Raw genomic sequence first — 15,069 nt, forward strand, 5'->3', positions numbered from 1 at the left:
ATTCGAACCTGAGGAAAATTAGAGAAGGCGAAAATAATATTTTTTAAAAAATCAAATCCAAATATGACATTCAGAATCTCCTGAAAATTAACATTAAACAATCTAGTAATCCTGGTATTACTAAAACTAAAACAAAGAAAAACTTCCCAAAGGTGAGAGACAGATGTTAAGGCCTGAGGAGGGAGGGGAGGCAGAAGGGTTATCACAGAAAAAGGACCTGAATCTCTTACCTGTGGGCAGCTTGATACTGTGAAAAAGACTTCCTCTTCTGTTAACCACTGCTACTCAGTTCATCTGTATAAGCATTAAAAGCTAATGCAGATTTCTAGATCAGCCTTTTTGAGCCTGAATTCCTCGTTTGGTAAATATTCATTAAAAATAATAATAATAATAGGAATACAGTAGATTGGCTACATATTAAAATTCCTTTCAAACAGTGGTTCACATCTGTTGTGTAGTTTGTGCAGCAAACATCCCATCAGCCACAAAAGCCAGAAGACATCAGACAGCGTGTCAATGAAGCTCACAGAACACTCAACATACATCTTCCAAAGGACTGTTGCAAGTGAAGATGCCTAGAATCAGAATTCTTTTGTATCGCTTTCTATGCCGCCAACTATTAGGTCTGCAGCAACTGTGTGCAGTTAGGTACCTCCCACATATTACCCAATAGTATCAATAGGCATGAATCTATAAAAGCGGAATAGAAACTTAAAGGGCTTATAGCTTCTTACTATTCCACATATTCACTGGCAATTGTGCAGGTCTCAGTATTCCTATTCTAATGCATCAACTCTGTTCTTTCAGTCCAAGAGGCTGCATTCTTATACATTCCAAACAGAAAATCCATGACACATATTATTTGCTGCCCTAGTGCAGCCAGACTGCAGCTACAGCTAGCCGGCGCCAGAAAGAACAATTTACAGAAAGCAGTCCTCATTTCATGACCAAACTGAAGAAGAATACTGCTGAGTAAACCCTCCCCCATTCGTTCCCCAACAGGCACTGACTGGTTCTAGAATATACCTAGTTATCTATTTACTAATATGATTAAAATCCAGGTAATAAGAAAAAATCAACTTGTAGTTCTTATATAACTGAAATCCCACCCCCACCCCACCAAAAATATTTTTAACCCCCAGAGATATTCAAAAGCCTTAGTTTATTTGTGGCATGGGCCAATATAATTACATAAATCCAATGACTGCTATTTTTAACAATCATTAAAAATATAAACTATAATTCATATTAGCTAAAAGCTGTCCTCATTCTACTCTACAGCTGCCTTTCAAATTTAACTAATCACTTAAATAGTAAATGATCATTAAATAGATGTGCTCTTAGAACCAAATTGCTTTATGTTTCACCAAATATAACAAGACAATACATCTTCAGGTATCACTGCTATGATGTTTAAATAATTCAACATATTTACCACTAGTTAATACTACTAAAGCATGCACTGGATATCAAAACTCAGGCATGTTATATTACAAATACCTACACAAGAACATATTCTGTGTGGCATATTCTTTTTTGAACCTAAATCATTTGTGTATTGTTTGAATTGGCCAGATCTGACTGGGCAAGAGTTGAATCATTATCTATGAAAGTCCTCTGTTTAAAATTTTTTTTATAGTTACTTTATGACCTACTAATAAATAGTTCTATACCTCCATTTCTATTTTTCCACTACTTTATTGAGTTTAAATATATTAAATTTCATTTTCAAATAATAAATGCGAAACTAGTTTAGTGCCACATCTAAAATGGTAATAAAATGAAAAGTATTTAATACGCTAACTAGGGTTTATCCAAAATATGTTCCTTATTTTTAATCTTATTTTCAGCTGTCTTAAAACATAGGTCTTAAATTATCCCTATTACACAATAAGGATAATAAGGCTCTAAATAGGGGAATGATAAAGTTACATATCAACAGGAATTGGTAGACTTCTAATATGTGGATAATCCTAAATGTTACCCACATTATCTTTGATAAGCAGTAGTAGATTTCCTCAAACAACTATACTCTCTTCTTAGGATCTGTGCCCCACCAGTGGCAGATGAAGGGACAGGGACAAATGCATAATAAGATGGTGTAACTTCATATAGTAGACCCTGTATAAGCAACACTTTGTGGAAGGAAAGGTCTTATACCAAAAGAACAATTGATCATAAAATCTCAGAGTTGGAAATCATCTAAGTATTGCATTCCTTCCACTTTTAATTTTGCTTCCTCCTTCTCTCTTTCTACTTTATACACACAACTATTTGAATAAAAGTACCTAAAATCCTTTAGTCCATCAGAAAATATAATGTTAATAACAAGTATTTAGATACTGTTTTTTTTTTTTTTTTTTTTTTAGATACTGTTTTTGAAAGCCAAATAAATTAAACAATCCCCTCACAATGAATTAATCATAAGAAGCTCAAATTCTCTACAGCCTGCTTAAGTGCCAACAATGGAAGCTACCAATCTAGCTCAGTGTTTCTCAGACTAACAATGGTAAAGACCCAATGTTTTATTTCCAATCCATTACATACCAATATTCTTGTAAAATACAATGAAAATGAATTATTTGGAAAAAAAGGCATATAAATTAAGCCTTTTTCTTATTTGATCTAACTGATATAAAATTATTTTATTAGATTGATGTAAAATTTCTAGACACTTTTTTTTTCTTCTAGACACTCTTAATTTCAGTTATCTAATGGAGAACCAGGAACAGATGAACTGATCAGAACTGACCTTGAACTGATCCACAGAACACATTCTGAGTAGGGCTCACCTAGGCACTACTTATCCCATCCTACCCACCCCCATTCTCAATCTCTCAGCATTTTAAGCATCTCATATTTACTTCTCTCTTCCTTTTTTCCCTGCCCCAATGTAAACTCCTTGAGGGCAAGGGATCTTGTGTGCCTGCCATCAAAACAGTGCCTGGGGGCTTCCCTGGTGGTGCAGTGGTTGAGAATCTGCCTCCCAATGCAGGGGACACAGGTTCGAGCCCTGGTCTGGGAAGATCCCACATGGCGCGAAGCAGCTAGGCCCGTGCACCACAACTGCTGAGCCTGCGCGTCTGGAGCCTGTGCTCCGCAACAAGAGAGGCCACAATAGTGAGAGGCCCGCGCACCGCGATGAAGAGTGGCCCCCGCTTGCCGCAACTAGAGAAAGCCCTCGCACAGAAACGAAGACGCAACACAGCCAAAAATAAATAAATAAATAAATAAAAATTAAAAAAAAAAAAAAAACAGTGTCTGGCAAATAACAGGGGCATAATAAATATTTGTTAAATTTGTTGAATCAATTGATCAATTCACAGTCCATTTTTGTTTTCACTCTATCATGCTGCCCTAGCACAAATAAGAATTCTTGTTTTGTCCCCTTTAGGTTCTTTAAAGTCTTCAATTCGAGATTTAAACACCTTGCTCTCGGGCATTTTTACTGTATTATCAGCCAGGTCCCTAACAATCCCCTCTCCCTAAAGATCCTTTTCTAAAGTATCCAGTACCCCAGATTTCCCCCCAATTTCATAATGATTGAAAAAAGAAACACAGAGAAAAAAAAATCTGTGCTGGAGGAAACCTTGTGAGGAAAAAATAACCAATCTTACTCACACTTAATTTGTATCACACATACACCAGGTACTTTTGTTATGCCCATTTAAATCCCAGTATCAACTCTGTATGATACTTTATCCCCATTTTAAAGATAAGAAAACTAAAGTTCTCAAAATAAGCAACTAGCCTCATCCCATAAAAAATAATGCATAAGACCTATTGAGCACTTACTATAAATAGCCATTATACTTTGAGCACTATTATACACTTTTCATATAAACTTCTAACTAGTGAGTGGAAGAACATGAATTCACCTTGACTCCAAAGTTCGTGTTCTTCCCTGTAGTCCAACCACCTCCCTTGTTTAACGGTCACAGAATGGCATTAAGAGCTTAAATAATTTATCCAAACTATACAACTACTCACTAGCAGCACCAGAACTATCATTTCCTGACTTCTATACTAATACTTTCCACTTTGCATGCCATGATACTTGTATGTCAGCAAAAGGAAACACCAGTCAGATGACTCCACTGGGCAGCAGTGCCTGGTTTACTTCAGCAGGGAAGGTAGAAGCCCTCAGGCAGATGCAGAAGCAACTCTTCTCTCTGATGTTAAACTCCCTCCTTCATTAAACTCAAAGATTCATTGAGTCAATAAGCACTATTTTCATCATTTCCATATTCACACATTAATGTCCAATAACAGACTGTTACAAATTACTAATGAGAACACTTAGTGAAAGTTCTAATCTGAGCAATTTATTAAAAATCCCTTCTTTGAATAAACTTTAAGCTTTCTCCAAATCACTTTCTCTTTCGGGAGTGTAAGAAGTGGAAAACAGGGGAGCCCATGAGTGTTTCCTGTGCAAGTTAACTGGTTTTTCAACTTTCGCTAAAGCTTTCTCTCTAATTTGAAAGCCATTTTCCAAAAATGAGTATATTTCTTTTAGCACTTCCCTAGAGTTACCTATGTCATGGTATTACATGAATGCTAAGAAGCTGGCTTTTACTCTGGAAAATGTGGAATTCAAATTTAAATCAGATCATTATTATACACCGCCAACGTTTCACGGATCATCAAGGTAGTCTTCACATAGTTGAGATGGTCAATGTTTTGTAAACAGAAGTGAAATTTTAACAAAAATAACAGCCTCTGAAATTATCTAGCCTAGTGCAGTTAAGAAAACTTTCTTTTAGGAACTTACTCATTTTAGGTGCTAAAATTTCTTAGCTCAATCAATTTAGGCAAAAATCTTTAATAAAGTTCATTTCATTTACCTGTTCAGGAAACTGCACATCTTGAATATAATTTAACATTTAACATTTAACATTTTTTTATTCAATATCATCATTAAGAACATTAAGTCAATAAATAGTGATGTCTTTAATAGTGATAACATGTAAAGAAAAGAGAATTTATTATCACATTAAAAGACCTCAAGGAACTTGTATGTTTCTAGTTTGTATTTTTTTAATCGCTTCACTTTCAACCAATTGTCAGTTTTTCCTGATGTCACTGGATCTCCTTCAATCAGCCAACAACGGTACTCTAATATAGAAATCAGGACAAGAAAAACGTTAGCAACGTGCCATATCTTCTAAAGAGTACGCTGACTTTACGTATGCTATCTCTCCTACCAAGTGAAGTAGGTTAGATTTTACTTATGTTTACTTTCTTCTGGATGAGACGCTGTATTTTAGATATTAAAGGTTGCCAACAATCTGTCAAGTAAGTAGGATAGGGATTTAAAAGGAACAGCTCTCAGGGGCCCAGAAGGTAATGTGAATCAATGAAGAGGACCAGCTGTGTGGAGTAGGCCCTATCTGAAGGATACAGTAGCTACTCAACTGTAGGTTATTTTTCTCAAGCAAAAATACATTTCTAGCACTGCCCAATATTCTATTTTCTGAAAGATGAGACATGCAGATTTTTGTGTAAAATCTGACAACTTTAAATGTTAACTAGAGAAATACGACAGTGGTTAAAGGACAAAAGAAGTCTGCTGGCTGCCAGTTTGTGGCCACTGCAAGAGAACTATACTGTAAAGATTCTCATTTGTACTGAAACATATAAAACTCTAGGCCCTGAATTCACATCATCTCTTTAGAGAAGTTATTTTCTCACTGCATATTTGGACTACTCCGCCAGACTAGAACTGAAACATTTCTCCTACTCTGATTCTGTAATGACAACATTCTATATTGGCTTTACTTAATAAACACATCTGCCACTACCCACATACAGCAAAGGATGGCTAATTTATTTAACAGAGTAGAACCCAGGAGTGCAAACATGAATATATCAATTACCAAGTGGATGCTTGGTAATTACTTCTTGCTTCTGAGCATGAGTTCTGCTTTTTGCTACTTCTTGCTTCTGAGCATGAGTTCTATGAGAAATTTCCCATTCTTTCTAAACATACCACATTCCCTGATCCAATCACATTTGATAAAGTATATGACATCTGAGAAGCAAAGAAACTGAAGAGCATTCAAATACTACTGGAAAATTAGCATGCCAGATATTTGTAGAGTATTTCCTGGTACTATTCAGAAACATTATATAAACTACTCTTCAACATATCCTTGCCAAACATATAGGATTTTTTTCCTCCATTTTGTACATAAGGAAATGAGAGTCAGAAAATGGAATGAGTTGGCCAATATAAGAAAAGGGTAGCAAAAATAGAATTCAAATTTTGGTTTGAACTCTTGGTCAGTGTTCTTTCCACTACCTCAACATTTCTCTTAAAGGTTTATGCTAGTGAAATGGCTTGTGAAAAAGGGTAAACAAATGGGGAGGACAAGAAGTGACAAAATAATAACATAACACCTCAATTACCCAGCACCCAGATTTATTATGCCCTCAATTATTCAGTGTAATAGCTAACCTGGAATTCAGCATAGAAAATTTGAAAACTGTCACCAACCCCAAAAGTAATAATCCCAGTGAGGTCTAGTTTATGTTTATAGTTGCAAAAATGCAACATGGCACTGAAAGAATTAGCAATAACATCCTGAGTAACCACAGAGTGTTGGTATTACCCCATGTATAAGTAATAATCAGTGGATTCATCTTGTGGAGGGGAGGGTGGATGTAAATATTACAGTCCACAATAGAAGGCAAGAAGAATGGATCATTAAAATTTCCCTGAAGTCCTACTCTGTAGGTTAACATAAATTGATCAATAATTTCAACCTGGCCAGTTTCTCTCCAGCAATAAAGAATATCAAACCAAGTAGCTGGTTTACATGGTATGCAATTTTTGAAATCCAGTGAGCTGTTCATACTATGAGAGGCAAAAAAAATAAGAGTGATTAGAGTCACAGCACATTCACTTTCCTATGTCATACTCACTCTAGGGCACAACCTTACTGAAGTGAAATGCACGATGGATAGAACCTCTCACATATATTGGATTTGTCACGCATATTGGATTTGTTGTTCTTTTTCCCTTTCAGGAGCAAGCTCCTATATACATTTACATAAAGAAATGTTCAGATTATGAGAATCCATTATATCACACAAAATACTCCTAACAATGTTACAAAGCAGTAAGTTAATGGAAGTAAAATAAGCATACTACAGCTGTTGATAAAACTGAGCTAATTATTCCAAAAACATTTTAGGTCACTGAACAAATAAATACTGATTAAGTTAGGAAAAACAATAATGTTCCTAAAAAATTTTTTAAATAAGAACAAGTAAAAACACAATTTCGGGGCAAGGCAGCAATTTTAAACTGTTAAATCATGTAAATATAGAACTTATATACTACCTTCATGAAAATTTGTAAGTCAAAAAAGAACATGAAGAATATATGTTCTAGAATACTTCTCAAACTGAATTCCATAGTCCCTTAGCACCTGGATGTCTACAATTAAGTGACCTAGATCCTGACACTAATAATAAGATCATAATTGTCATACATGATCTGGTTTCAAACCTTTATTTTCATTGTAACAGCCTAACTGTTCTCATTTTATTAAGAAAATTAATAAGTAAATGTTATAAATTTACATTATAAAATAATTACACAATAATAAAATACCACACATATATCCCTTTAATATACTGGGGTCCTTCATAAGAATTTAAGGCGCAAAAAGTTGCTGTCTTTTAAAAGTTTCTGTATTTAGAAAGATCAAAACTTACTGTTCTATGTCATATTACTCAGGGATATATTCATAATACTCTACTGACAAAGCTAGAGGAATGCACAATACCATTTAGAAAAAATTTTATTAAGTACTGTGATTCAAACATCAGTGCTTTAATTATAACTAACTGTTGTGCTATCTGCAATAATACGTGAATAAAAATTTCATTCTCCTACTTTCTGGGTCACTATGGACTTACAATATCTCAATAAACGTTTCTATTGATACTTCAGAACAATGTTAAGAAAGCTTTTTGAAAATTTTGAAACTAAATTTACAAAATTATTGAGTCATTACTTTTAAATATATCACAGATTTTAACTAAGGTGCACATCAACAGTTAATATCACTTAACTAAAAAACTGAGATTTACTTCAGCCCTGTTGTATAAGCATACATTAGATACAAAGAAAAAGGGTATCCAGACCTAGAAGATGTGAACTCTTTCTAAATTCAAAATCTGAATCTGAATGCCAATTTAAGCAAAAAATAATTAGGATGAAAAGTTAGCCCCATCAAAAATGTGAAAGAATTGGATGGCTGGGAGGAGGCAGCATAATGAGAAAGAACTGAAACCCATAGTAAAAAAAAAAAAAAAAAACTACCAGTGTTAAAAATTTGTTTATTTTTGTAACTGTGATTTACATCCAGAGAATTAACATTCTTCCCAAAAAGCTACCAAACAATACCTCCAAAACACACACACACACACACACACACACACACACACACACACAAACCCAGAAAAGTCACAATCTTCATGCAAAACGCGGCTTACTTATGGCTTCTTTTTTAAAAATCTACTGAGATAATATATTGCTTTTAATTTCTACAAATAAATATCAAGCAAACTAAAATATCCAACATAAAAGGAACATTAAGTTAATCAGGGCCAGAAAAGCACTACTGTGGTGATCAATTGTTCTGGCAATGTCAGAACCTAAGACGGTGAGAAATTACAGGAATTTAACCTTTGACCTCACCACCCTATGTACTGTTTCCGTAACAGAGGCTTCAATGTTCTATCAGCAAACATTTCAACTTCTTAGCAAGCAAGCTCTAAGTTCGCCTTCCTATATAAACTTAGTAAAATTCAAATGTTTTTTAATTAAAATGTTCAGAGATAAAGAGTAATTGGTTCTTACCTCTGGTCCTGATGCACGTGACAAATCTCCTCAGTGGCACAGTGGCTGCCTAAGCAGCTACAAAGACTAGGTTAGCAGCCATTTTGAGACAGCTGCACTGTCTCAGTTGCACTAAAGTGTAATTAAGATGGCTGCAGTGTGCACTCAAGAACTCACAGTGGAAACTCAGCTATGTATCAGACAAAGCCCCTCCCACTTTGTCAGCCTGCAGGAAACTGAACACTGACAACAGCTAATGCATATACTGCAACAAACAATGCAGCTACTCAGAACACAGCAAACAGAGAAGGCAGCAAGCCAGTTTTGTAACATAATGCCTGTGAGTCCCGACTTGCAATACAGAGTTTGGGCACATCCTGATCCCAGACAGCTTGAAGTCCATGCCACATATTAGCAGTTACAGAGATGGAGCCAAATCACACACAGCAAACATCAGGGAATTTGCTTGAAAGAAAGCCTCCATTTCAGTCCAGAAAAAAAAAAAAAAAGTCAAACTATGCTCAAGGTCCTTTTTTTTTTTTTTTTTTTTTTACTCTTTTATAGTACTTTTTACATGAAAAGAGTGCCAATTTTTATAATTTCTAGAAAGTTAAGTTGTTTAAATCCTGATAATCAATTTCCATTTATAGAAGGCTAATTAAAGGTTTTTCCCACAGAATCTAAGCCCCAAAGTGCTCAAATCTAGCCGAATGGTTAAAGCTTGCAATCAAATTATTGAATCTTGACAATAATTTTAAATAACTGCTGGGGAGGACTAGAGACATTAGAGCTACAGTGGCAACAAAGCTTATTTTGAGTAATCTGCCATAAAGATAAAAACAATTTCTTCTCTTCTGTAGTCCAGATGGTCACAAAGACATCTCCAGGTGAGTGGTTGGTCCCAGGGCAAATTAAATTTCATGCCGTGGCTCAGACCTCCCAACATTCTGACATGGGTGAAAAGCAAATAAAATAAAGAATGTAGACACCCCCGGGGGAAAAAACAAATAGGAAGAACAAAAGGGTAAAATTCAGTCTGAAAGTGGGTGTATTAAGAAGACAAATTTGTTTTAACAGTAACCAACCATCAAGAGAAGGACAAAAGCACAGAAAGAACCTGTTTGCTTGATAGCTCACGTCAGCTAGGAAATCCATCTTTTCCTTTTGTCTTACTTGGTTTACCATCCTAAAATTTAGCTGCCTTGTGCTATTTTGTCTCTATCCACCACTAGATGTAGGTATTTATTAAAACACGTTAAGGGTGTAAGGGGGTGGTAGGGGTATAGCAAAAAGGAGACTGGCCCCATAAATTGATGACTGTTCAAGCTGAGTGATGGGCACATGGAGCTCATTATTTCATTCTATTTCTGTATATATTTGAAACTTTTCCATAATAAAAGTTAAAAAAAATACTCAGCTTTTAAAAAGTCCTTATTTATTCTCCCTGAGGTAAACCAGATAACGTAAACTGCTTTAAGTACTGCATGAGGGAAAAAAAAGTTTATAGTTGATCTAAGCCACATTAATTCTTCAAAAATATAATGGATTCTCTGAGGGTGGCTCAAATCTATTTGTTAAAAGCAAGAGGTAAACTGGGAAAGATTCGAACAGGATAGACATTACTGGAGCACTAGAATGTGGCTAAGGTTAACGGAGAGACAAACAACCAAAACATTTAGAGCTGCCTGATGAAGAGCAGCTGATATTCAAGAAGCAGATTCTTTCGGAAGCCTGTTCCACAAAGGTTTAAATTATGTAATATACCTTCAAACGTGCGGTGCTCCCCACACCCCCCTCAGCCTCCCCTGTCTCGCCAGACACCTTCCAATGTAAATACTAAATACTTTTTTCTCAGTCTAAGCTTTCCCGGGCAAGCTAAGATGCTGGCTATTGGCTATAAGATCTACCTTTTCACCCAATTTAGACTTCAAAATAAGAGACATAATCTAAGTTCCCTCCTTATACCAATCCTCCTTCAGCCACTACAATCATTTTACTACTAATTTACTATATCCTCTCTATTATCCCAAGGCACGTAAGTCAAATCAATATAATGATTGCCTATTTCATGCAAGGGGCTTTAGAAGACAAAGGAGTAGGGAAGTCCATTAATATAAATCAAGCCTTCATATAAGTTTTTATATACATTGTTTAAACTAATTCTCACATTAACCCTACAAGATAGGTTTTATCTCCAACTCGTGATTGAGAAAACATGCTCAGAGATTAATAACTTCACGAAAGTGCTAATAGCTAAAATACATCCTAGACTACACTCAGCCCAAGCCTACTGGAGCTTTGTCTGTCCCTTCCCACACTGGTTCTGTTTCTGTGCATCACGGAAACAACTTAGGAAAGAATAACGGTTAGGCTGTTATTCAGGTAAGTGGTGTCACTGCCAATGTTTCATTCACTCTTTATCCCAAAGAGACTATCCCGGTTCACCCAATAAACGCTATTCATGATTCAACCTAAATTATCTTATCACTGACAATCCCTTCCTTGCTCTCCTTTCCCCTTACTATGCCCAACCCCCAAACCAGGTGTAATTGCTCTCTCAAGGTCTTTTATATATACCATCATTATACCTAGCATATTTCATTATTTATCTTTATTTATGAGTTCTTAAAGGACAGAAACAACTTAATTCATTTTCCACTCACTTTCATAATGTGAAATAGTATTTATTTGCTCAATAGATGGTGAGTTGAAAGTAATTCCCTGTGTTTTCATTTCTACCACAAAAATCTCTGAAAATTCTACATCCTTAGGAACCTTCATTTTTAGGATCTCAACTCTTACTTTCTAGGAAGAAGAAGAAGTCAGCTAAGTTTTCAGTCTTGACCTAAACAGCTCTGTACTTCAAAACCCAAGGTGGAAAAAATACGTTTTGCAGGGCATTTTTCAGTTTTTAAAGTGTTTTTAGAGGCACTACATAGGAGCTAATGTGTGTTAGACTAAAGTCTGAAAAAAGTCTATAAAAATTATAGAAATAAATATATTATTTACTTTAAAAAGTTTTTAACATTACTAAGAAAGAGTACAGCTTGTTTATATAATGTCATAGATTACAAGAAATTTGTTTCTGGAAGGGTTAGTCAATAAACCCAATCATTGCTTATTTGTGAAAGCAAACACATTTGGAAGGCATTTCTAATGTAAGGTAAACATCTCCATGATTACTCAATGTTTTACCTCTTCCTAAATAAAACTAGCTCTTTTCATATAATTTTTTCATTTCACTCTTACAATGACCATGTAAAATAATAGTGCTATAAATCTCAAATTTTTCATAACCAGAGAATGTAATCATTTGCCAGGGGTCACACAAGTAGTAATGAAAAAGAACTATAGGAGAATTAACTTTAGTTAACTACTACACTTTTTATATATCATATATCACACTATTAGAAAACTCTGGGGTGGGCTTCCCTGGTGGCGCAGTGGTTGAGAATCTGCCTGCCAATGCAGGGGACACGGGTTCGAGCCCTGGCCTGGGAAGATCCCACATGCCGCAGAGCGGCTGGGCCCGTGAGCCACAGCTGCTGAGCCTGCGCGTCTGGAGCCTGTGCTCCGCAACGAGAGAGGCCCGCGCATCGCGATGAAGAGTGGCCCCCGCTTGCCACAGCTGGAGAAAGCCCTCGCACAGAAACGAGGACCCAACACAGCCAAAATCAATCAATCAATCAATCAATCAAACATACGCATCTGATTCAAGATCCTCATTAAAAAAAAAAAAAAAAAGAAAACTCTGGGGCTTCCCTGGTGGCGCAGTGGTTAAGAATCCGCCTGCCAATGCAGGGGACATGGTTTCGAGCCCTGGTCCGGGAAGATCCCACATGCCGCAGAGCAACTAAGTCCGTGCACCACAACTACTGAGCCTGCGCTCTAGAGCCCGCGAGCTACAACTACTGAAGTCCGCGTGCCCTAGAGCCTGCGCTCCGCAAGGAGAGAAACCACCACAGTGAGAAGCCCGCGCACAACAAAGAGCAGCCCCCACTCGGCGCAACTTGAGAAAGCCTGCGCTCAGCAACAAAGACCCAACACAGCCAAAAGTAAATAAATAAATAAATAAATTTATTTTTGAAAAAAAAAAACTTCGCACATGCAGAATACTGAAAATTCCATGGAACCTAAATAAATGGTTTCAGTGTATTAAGTAGAAAGTAAATACACTTTTCATTAATTTAGTTAATACACTTTAGTTACACAAGTTACTATCAACATTATATATATATTAAAAGAGAAAAGGAACATTAGAATGTTACTAAGATGATAAACTGAAAACACCTAACTTCACTCCCTCAAATCCCACTAAAACTACAGTGGAGGTATTTTTTGAAGGCAGAAATCCTCAAGAACAAAGAGAAAAGTAAAACGGACAATAGCTACATGATTTTGGGAGCTGGAAAATAAGCAGAACCACTGGTAACTAAGTCAGCAGTTCCCAAAACACTATATTCTAAGCTGCATTGGGGATAAATTAAGAACCAATTTGATTTACATGGCAGAAACATCAAAAGACATAGAGACTAGAAGAACGAAGCACTTTGGAAATTGGGGTGAAGGGAGCAAATAGTAGGATGGTATGACTAAAAAAGAGAATATTAGTGAAAGCTGTTTGTGAAGCAGTAAGATACCCTAGATGTCCCTCATCACATTCCACTGAATGCCTGCTCTCCCCAATCCTAGCAGAGGTCTGAAAACAATATCAACAGTTAAAAATGAGAGTAGCATACCAAAAAGAGGGACTGAGTGCTCACTGAAGAGAACCCAATCCTCTTCCTCCATTAATCTCCCAGAATGCTGGCATTCCGATCCTTACTCTCTATGTATGAAAATGTAAGACTACTCTCTCTGAGGGTAGTTAACAAGCACAAGACACAGGCCTTAAGGTCTTGGGAGCTCTCCAAAAACAGCCCACCTAGATCAGCCTCTATAATGAAGTCCAAAACTAACAAATTTAGATATGCTAATCAACTTTTTACTCTTCCACAACATATTACATACAGTCAGGCAAGGAAGAGAAAGGCAACTAAGAAAAGTCTAACATGGAAGACAGAGATAAAAAAAAAACAATAAAACACAAAGCAACAGACTACACAGGGAGAAAACTTCAAAAATAAATTAATATCTATATATATCAAAAGATGCTACATTCATTTGTCAAGAATAGAATACTACAGGCAAGGATTACAAAACAGAAATTAAGAATATGATAGAAAAACTCAATGAAAGGACTTGATGATAAGAAATCTACCTGAGCAAAAAGACAAAGCTGTAAACAAGACAGAGAAGAAAATTTGAGTATCCATCCAAAAATTCACATTGGAATGATAGAATGGCAGAAAATATCACCAATGAAATCATTTAAGAAAAATTCCAGGACTGAAAGGCAACAGCTACTAAACTGAAAGGGCCTGATGAATTCCAGCAAACAATAATAAATAGATCCATATCAAGGAATTAAGGTGAAATTTCAGAACACCTGGAAACTAATAACAGATTCTACATGCTTCCATTGAGGGAAAAAATCAAAAATAAGAACAGCTTCAGATTTCTCAGTAGTAACAGAAGCAAAAAGATAATGGACCAGTGCCTTTAAAATTCTAAAGAAAAATGATTTCCAACGTAGCCTTGTATACCTAGCCAAACTATCAATCAAGCATTAAAAATATAAAATGACAATTTTCAGACACACACATAAGTCTCAAAGAATATATCTCCTATATATTCTTTCTCAAAAAGCTACTAGAGAATGTGGTCCACTCCCCCTAATGACAGAATAAGTCAATAAAAAGACATAGCACATGGAAAACAAAGGTCCTACACAGAAGAGGGGTGAGAGAAATCCCCACAATGGTGAATAAAATTCTAAGGATGAAAGCAGTATACCAGATGTAGAAAGTAAGTAGGCTAGCCTGGAAAAATGAAAATCAAGAAACAAAAATGAGTCACGATCCTTGCTGCCACTGTACCTGAGGGGGAAAAAAAGTGTCTTCTAAATAAACATTAAAAAATCCTTAGTAAAGGATTGTACCAAATCATCTCAACTATTACTATTACATGGATGAGATTCATGGATACAGGCATCCTGGTATAAAATTACCTTCATGGATGGACCTCTGTCATAACTGTATCAAGAGAATGAGTCATGATTTCCATAATTCCGTTAGTTCAGGGCAGACAACTTTGTGTAAGTAGACTACTTAACTCTA

The 15,069-nt window shown here is 35.9% G+C and overlaps 1 protein-coding gene across 3 annotated transcripts in view; it reads right to left on the reverse strand.

Annotated features, from left to right (window-relative positions):
• ATF7IP (activating transcription factor 7 interacting protein) overlaps positions 1-15,069 on the reverse strand; it is a 118,224-nt gene that overhangs the window by 90,565 nt on the left and 12,590 nt on the right. The window contains exon 1 of one of the 3 annotated variants that reach the window (XM_007196041.2): positions 8,873-9,102. The exons of the other annotated variants lie outside the window; for them this stretch is intronic. The gene's annotated coding sequence lies outside the window, so the exon portion shown is untranslated. Of the gene's footprint in view, positions 1-8,872; positions 9,103-15,069 lie in introns of those variants that run through there. 3 annotated transcript variants of the gene reach the window in all.

The sequence above is a fragment of the Balaenoptera acutorostrata genome, chromosome 11 (assembly GCF_949987535.1).
Source record: "Balaenoptera acutorostrata chromosome 11, mBalAcu1.1, whole genome shotgun sequence".
Classification (NCBI taxonomy): Eukaryota; Metazoa; Chordata; class Mammalia; order Artiodactyla; family Balaenopteridae; genus Balaenoptera; species Balaenoptera acutorostrata.